The sequence below is a fragment of the Limulus polyphemus genome, unplaced genomic scaffold (assembly GCF_000517525.1).
Source record: "Limulus polyphemus unplaced genomic scaffold, Limulus_polyphemus-2.1.2 Scaffold557, whole genome shotgun sequence".
Classification (NCBI taxonomy): Eukaryota; Metazoa; Arthropoda; class Merostomata; order Xiphosura; family Limulidae; genus Limulus; species Limulus polyphemus.
Window position 1 is genome coordinate 444,919 of NW_013666167.1, and position 7,907 is coordinate 452,825.

General features: G+C 34.6%; 1 long non-coding RNA gene across 1 annotated transcript in view; it reads left to right on the forward strand.

Annotated features, from left to right (window-relative positions):
* Positions 1-231: 231 nt before the first annotated feature.
* Positions 232-7,907, forward strand: part of LOC111085692 — a 21,768-nt gene continuing 14,092 nt past the window's right edge. Inside the window, exon 1 of the long non-coding RNA XR_002610501.1 lies at positions 232-315. This is a non-coding gene — a long non-coding RNA (uncharacterized LOC111085692). The remainder of the gene's footprint in view (positions 316-7,907) is intronic.

The following is a 7,907-nucleotide window of genomic DNA, read 5'->3' on the forward strand; positions in this document are numbered from 1 at the left end:
TTATCTAGAGTCTTGATCTACTCTTCAATCTGCATTGACCGATTACAATCAAATTGCACGTCCAGTTTCTCTTCATAACGATCTCCTGAGTACTGCCGAAATGACTTGGCTACTTGCCAAATTTCGTTAGATTGGCGTGTGCTAAGAGCAATAACTTTTGTTCGTCTTTTGCTACTTCATGACGCTAATCCGGCGTCAGCAAACTCCCTATGCACGATACTTAGAGTGTAGCTTGAGTTGATAGCGGTCTACTGGTGGTAGTGGAATCTATTTTGCATTTACTGGCAGATCTTATTGCATGCTTTATAAAAGAAGGTGAGCAATATGGAAAGAAACTAGGGTTAATATGTAAAAATATATTAGTTATTAGTTTGTACTCGAACTAACATGACTGTAATATTGTTGTTTTAAAATTTTTGGGGGGGGGGTTATGCAGTGCGACTTTTTACAAAGATTCCATACTGATATTGTACTAACACTTGAAATTTAATATCATCACGGTAAGAAAGGCTCTAACTCTAAAGAGAATTATAGAAGTAAACAATTTTTTTTAAAGTTTATTTTTTCTTGTAATGTTTTTGAAAGGAGTTTAATCTACGGGAACAGTCAAAAGCAAACATAATTCAAAGAACTTATGAGAGAAAGCAAAGAATAATATGTAAATCACACTGTAATTGCCCCGTTCAATTCCAATGAGGTATTTCGCCCAATACCAGGGTTCATATGGTCAGCTGAAATAATACAACAGACATACTACTTTTTGTCATCAGTCGCATAAACAGTCAGAAATACGGTAAGGATTAATAACACGGTATTAATTTATTCTTAACAGAAATACGGTAAGGATTAATAACATGGTATTATTTCATTCTTAACAGAAATACGGTAAGGTTTAATAACACGGTATTAATTTATTCTTAACAGAAATACGATAAGGATTAATAACACGGTATTAATTTATTTTTAACAGAAATACGGTAAGGATTAATAACACGGTATTATTTTATTCTTAACATTAATACAGTAAGGATTAATAACACGGTATTAATTTATTCTTAACATAAATACGGTAAGGATTAATAGCATGGTATTATTTCATTCTTAACAGAAATACGGTAAGGATTAATAACATGGTATTACTTTATTCTAAACAGAAATACGATAAGGATTAATAACACGGTATTAATTTATTTTTAACATCAAACATATGGTGACCACCCGGTATACCGAAGGCCCGATAGTCACAGATTTTTGTTTTTCGCAATATAATTCTAAATTAAATGAATAAACAAATTCGCAGGTCCATCAAAGATTAATCCAATCTCAGATGAAAAGTTTAAAGGATACATTTTGGCGGAGGTTCGGGGAGCCAGCCGTCCCAGACGGTTCGCTCTCGTTTTAAGTACAAACAACAGAAATTTTTGAATCGACATTGTAGTCTACAGCTGATTGCATTGGCTCTTTGTCAAGATAATTTTACTGACTGGAAGCTTTGAACATGTTTAATGAGTTGTGGATATAAATTTGTTGTAAAAGCACTATGAAATAAGAATCTTGAATGTCCATTCTCTCAGAAGAGCTAGATTCTCAGTTGCAATCCTGATGCGTGAATAAGCAGACTTTGCAGTTAACACTATACATGCATATAAAACAATAACATCGGAGAAATGATGATAAACATTATCCATCCATTCATGAGAAATTACAACATTTTAGATCAAATCTTAAGATGTTTCTGTTATAAAATTTCACAAACTTAACCAAACAATCAATTTAACATTTTAACTGTTAAAAAAAACAAAAAAAACTTGCATCTTCGAACTGTCGGGCCTTCGAAGTAATGGTTTATTGAAGTTAAGCCCAAAGTAACACAATGGGCTATCTGTGCTCCATAGTTTTTTCCATGAGCAATTGGTGAAAAAAAGTAATGCCAAATGAATGTTTGAGATTCTGAATTGTGAGTAAATTATTTTACCTATAGGGTCAATACCCAACTAAAGTTCTTCTATATTGTTATACACCTAGCTTTACGGAAGTGCTAATTTAATTTAAGGCAGCGGTTTCTGGTTTATTAAAAGTTTGAAAGATGTACAGAGTAGTTTATACTGCAACGAGAAAACAACAGTATAAAACTAATGAAGTGTTTGGATACATAAATTATACATATATAGGGATGTTAAGTGCTAATTTCTCATTCGATGCAGGTATATCACAAGTGTAAGCCATAGCTTTTAGACGGAGATGATACAGTGGAGATCGTATTAGTGTGGTAACAAATAATGGAACTAAACGAAATAGAATATTGGTCTTAACAAGATACAGTATATTAGGCTTATTAGACGTTCTGTAATTCTGCACATTAATGGATTATGTTCGTATTACATTCGATTTTAAATACTAGCTGATGTATTCATTCAACGCACGAGGAAACCATAGAGGTCCCAGTGAGAACAGGGATTCAGATCCGAACGACGATCCCCTTATGTAGCTGGTTATAACTGGAAACACACACACACACGGAGTTTTGTCAAATAATGATTTAAGGTGTACAGATTAGAAATATACGTATGGTCAGTCTCCAGTAGTTCGCTTAATATCGTTTCGGTGTTTATCAGTAGCAAATTCTGTTATACTGTAGCTTTCATTTAAATTGTTACTTTTGAGCGTTTTATTGATAATTTCTAGTTTCGTAATATAATAAAACGAATCTAAAGACAATTGACGACAATAGGCTAAAACAAAGATAAATTTACCCAAGTACCAAGTTGGAGACTATTTAGGGAACTCTTTACCGAACAAACACGCTAATCTTAACAATTTACACAACAAGAGCCAAGGTGAATCTCACGAGTTCTGACTTTGCTCATTAGAAACAAATTGAAACCTCCGAGTCTGAATTAGCACCCAGAATACCTTTTTACCTCAGAGGCCTATTCAATCCAACAAAAGCAAACTCAAAACCACTAAATGAGCAAACCAATAAGCCTTAGGGATATCTGCTGAATTCGCGAATAATGTACGAGGCATGTCCTTGAATCGGAGTTATAGTGCATGTGAAAGTCCTTAAAACCGCACTTAACATCTGTAAAATCTCAGTTCTCCTCCCCTTTCTTTTTCATAATAACCTTGTCCAACATTTTTAAATGTGAAAATCAATTAATAATTCAGGTTGTGACACAAGTACAAAAAAAAAAACGACACTGGATGATATGACACCTACTCATGACAACCGTGTGATCATTATGTTACAGCCAACAAACAAATCTAAACTTAGTAGCAATGCAACATAAATAAATAAAGAAAGATAGCAGATAAAATTCATTAATGAAATAAAAGAAACTGCGTGTTAATCGGGTACAGGTTTCATAAAAACACGAATTCAGGCATGCATGTAACCAGAATTTTTTAAGGAGAAACTCGCCTTCAATGTACTAACAGAGAGATATGTTTTTTTTTGTAGAACGAAACTACATAACTGCCTATCTGTGCTGTGCTCACCACGGGTATCAAAACCCGATTTTTAGCGTTATTAACCTTCAGGGCCCGGCATGGCCAGGTGGTCAAGGCACTCGACTCGCAATCTGAAGGTCACGGGTTCGAATCCCTGTCACACCAAACATGCTCGCCCTTTCAGCCGTGGGGGTGTTATAATGTGACGGTCAATCCCACTATTCGTTGGTAAAAGAGTAGCCCAAGAGTTGGCGGTGGGTGGTGATGACTAGCTTCCCTCTAGTCTTACACTGCTAAATTAGGGACGGCTAGCGCAGATAGCTCTCGTGTAGCTTTGCGCGAAATTCAAAAACAAACAAAACAAACAATTAACCTTCAGACTTACCATTGAGCCACTGATGGGTTAAAGGAAGATCTCTACCAATATACCAATATAGTCGATTAACATAATATTATTGTTGCATTTTTATATGAAAAAAACCCGAACAGTTTACATATCAAAACAAAACATTTATAAAATGAAATAGTCTCCATTCTTGTCGATGATGCTTTTCCATCTTACAATCAGGTTGTTAATGCCCTGATTCAAGAAATCACTTGGCTTTGAAGTAAAAAACATGCCGATGTCCTCTATAACACCTTTCACATTTGCATACGTTTTCCCATTAAGATAGTGTTGCAGCGAACGAAAAAGATGTTAATTTGATGGTGACATATCTGGAGAATATGGTGGGTGGGGGAGAACTTCACAACCGAACTCCATAATCTTGTGTTATGTAAAACGTGTTACATGTGGACGTGCATTGTTGTGGAGAAGAACACCTTTCCGATTGACGAGTGAAGTGCGTTTCTGATGAAGGGTTTGATTTAAACGTTCCAGTTGCTGACTGTAGATCTCTGCATTGACAGTTCGCTGTGGATTGAGAGTTCGAAGCGAATTACCCCGTTGATGTCTTACCAAATGCAAAGCATCACTTTCTGTTGATGGAGTCCAGGTTTTGGGGTCGGAATTGGTTTTTGTCTAGGACTGAGCCATTGTTTTTGGCGTTTAATATTCGTATAGAGAATCCATTTTATATCACTGGTCACAATTATGTCCAAACATGATTCACACGCATTACGCGCCACAAGAGACGAAGCAACGTTCACACATTGGAAATGATGATCATCAGATAGTTCGTGAGACACCAAACACGTTCTTTAAGGAGTTTTACCATATTCCTTAGATGTTTACATATTGTTTCATGAGAGACATGCACGTGTGTGTTGCCTTGGGTTACTCAACAAGCGTCTTCAGAGCATCAATATCAATTCCAACATGTCGATAAAATATAAGATTGTTTTTTTTTCCTTTTTTTTTCTTAAATTATTTATAAATTTAACTTTATATACTTATTTTATTATATAAGCTATGGTTTAGATAAATAAATACACAAAATATATAATATGGAAAATGTTGAACACAATAATAGGGGTTGCATAATAAAAGTTGTGTTTTACTAAAACAATTCCAAGAATATAATAATTACTCTCAAAAAGCTTTTGTATGTTTGACAAGAGAACGACAGTATTTTTTTGTTCTCTATTAAAAAATATTTGACAATTATCATAAAAAATAACTTGCCGAAAATAAATCAAAATTTATACGGTATAGCTGTAGCAATATGTAAAACAAGACGTCATTACTTGTGACAATATTATTCTTTTAGAGTTTGGATTTGTGCGCCAAACAAGAGTTACTCACATTTGGAAGATTGAAATAAAGCTGTAAATTCCTTCCCTGTAAGATTATAGTGGTTACTGGTTTATTTTTCATATTCTTGAAGTTGTTCAGCTTAGGGATAAGTATTCAGCTATCTAAATATGACTTTTTCTAGTATATATTTTTGCACAAAGTTTAAAAGTTTGTGGTTAAGGAGAGGACTCGTTATGAACATGGATTCAGGAAAGTTATGCACAGAATAAAACTAACTATCAAAGGAAACAGGCAAATACAAGTGAACAAAAAATCTTTATTCACAAGAAGGAGTAAGGTTTAGCACAAACAGCTTCTTACTTTCTGTTGTGAAATCTCACCAACTGCTGAACTACAATGATATTGTAAAATGGACAAAGAGGTTTTATTGTGGTATCCCATAATCCAGAGATCCTCAATCTGTTATTCACAGACTCCCTACCGGAGGTTCACAGAAATGTTATGGAATTACGAAAATCAGTTGCATTATAAACTAAAACTATGAGACCTTATAAGGAAGCTAAGAAAGCAGGTATGTAACTCGGTAATAATGTGGAGAATATCTTATGCAGAAAAAGTCCAAACTCACCGTGACGCAATGGTGCGGTTAAAGGGGGTGTTTAAAATATAATAGATTCCTCGGTTTATTGCATGGTCCGCTGGAATAAAAAGATATCAGGAAATCAACGGACTAGAAAAGCTTCAGAACCACTGCCTTAATTCATAGATGATCTATGTCAATGACTATTCCAAATAACATGTTCAAGGAGAGAATACCTAACTCTTAAAACTGGAACTAGTATCTGTCACTCCTTGAGATGGGTTTACTCTGCCCCAGGGAGTGAACACAAAGCCGGACTGATACAAGTTTCAGTAAGATAACTATTGCCATATGTAACTCTAGGATTACTACTTGTTTAGACCTTTCGACTTCTGGTGAACTAAGATGTCATAACCATATACAGAACACGTGTAAACTTTGAATAATTACCTTAATATATCTCACTACAAATATATCCTAAACTGTTTACGGCAGGGTGGAATTAACAATTATATCAGCTATGTTAACTGCAGTACAAAAACTTTAGTTTCTAGAGCCTGGAGCTTTATCATTTACATCAATAGTATTCTGAATAAACTAAAGAATTATTTTTTACTTAAATAAAAATGACATAATAAATATAATTGTAAATGCAGTTGTATGTACTATACTGCAGTATAGTAAAATATGTATAAAAATACTTTGCCCTCCCCAGTGACACAGCGGTATGTATGCTGACTTACAACGCTAGAAACAGAGTTTCGATACCCGTGGTGGGCAGAGCATTGTGTAGCTTTGTGCTTAACTTCAAACAAACAAAATACTTTGTGACACAAAGAAGCTGACCATATTACAATAAAAATATCTTGCACCAGACAAACTACGAAATACAACACCATTATAATACCACTGGTAATAAAAGATGTAAGTAAAACAAATATCATAATAAGCAGCAACAAAGCAAAATGAGGCGAAGATGTTACTAGTTACAAAAAATTCAAAATCTATGTATTATATGATCACAAAATAAGGCAAAATATGCCCTATGTATAAACTAAAATATTAGAAAAAAGCACAATAAATAAAAAGAATCATCATACAGAAAAAACTCATAACAACATATTCGAAGGATAGATAAATAAAATAGAACAATAAAAAAAAGGTTTATAGGTTTAGGACAGTAACTGCAAGTAGTTAGGGGGCTCCTTTTGCATCCAAAGAAGCCGCCTTTGTGAGAGTCTTGGCTGAGTAGATGAAAGCAGCCGCCCAGTGAGGAAGCATTTTTTGGAACATGGAGGTTTGTGGCGTCAGCTTCCATGGAGTTGCGCAAATAAGACGGATAGTCAATAGAGTTCTATATAGTGTTGCCAGAGGGCACACCAGAAGTTGCCATAGATCTATATCGACATTTGGAAACCTGCGTTGACGATTGCGTCATAATATATTTTGTTTGACCTCAATTGTAAAATTTTCAAACACGATTTTAGCATTGTCTAAATTCAAACTTTAAAAATATAGCTCACAAAAATATGTAACACTTGTCATTTTATGGTATGTCAGATGATTATATTCTAAATGTATGACATTTTGTATATGAGTATGAAATGAACGAATTACATGTTCTCACAGATCTTAACAAATATATGCGAAAAATTATTCTAAGCACGTATCACTGAAAGTAAAGAAGAACGTATAATAGTATGTCAACCACTATATACAGTGCCGACGAGGCCTTTCGCACAATACTAGTGCTCATCAGGTCGGCTGGGATACGACAGATATAGTAGTGGTTGAAACAACAGTTATGTTATCAGATTGTGTAATGATAGTCTTAATGAACAAAGCCCACTGATCTCTACAGCTCTATTTTGTTGTATTGTGAGATAACTTTTTAAATATCTTACTTAACTGATATGATGTTAAACTGAGATGTATAGTACTGTTACGACAGCGGAAGTCACGTGACGCTGGTAACACGTAATTAGTTCTAGAAAGATCGGGGAACATCACCAATAATCCAGTATTTGCTAGGCGCCCTCTATTCTTGTATATAAGTGCGCCAGACAATGAATCGGGATAGATAATTGCAGACAGACAGAGACGGATAATTGAGTCAAGTTCAAGTAGTAAAGCGCGTCAATCGTTGTGAATTATAGCATGTGTTTAAGTTAAAGTGACTGT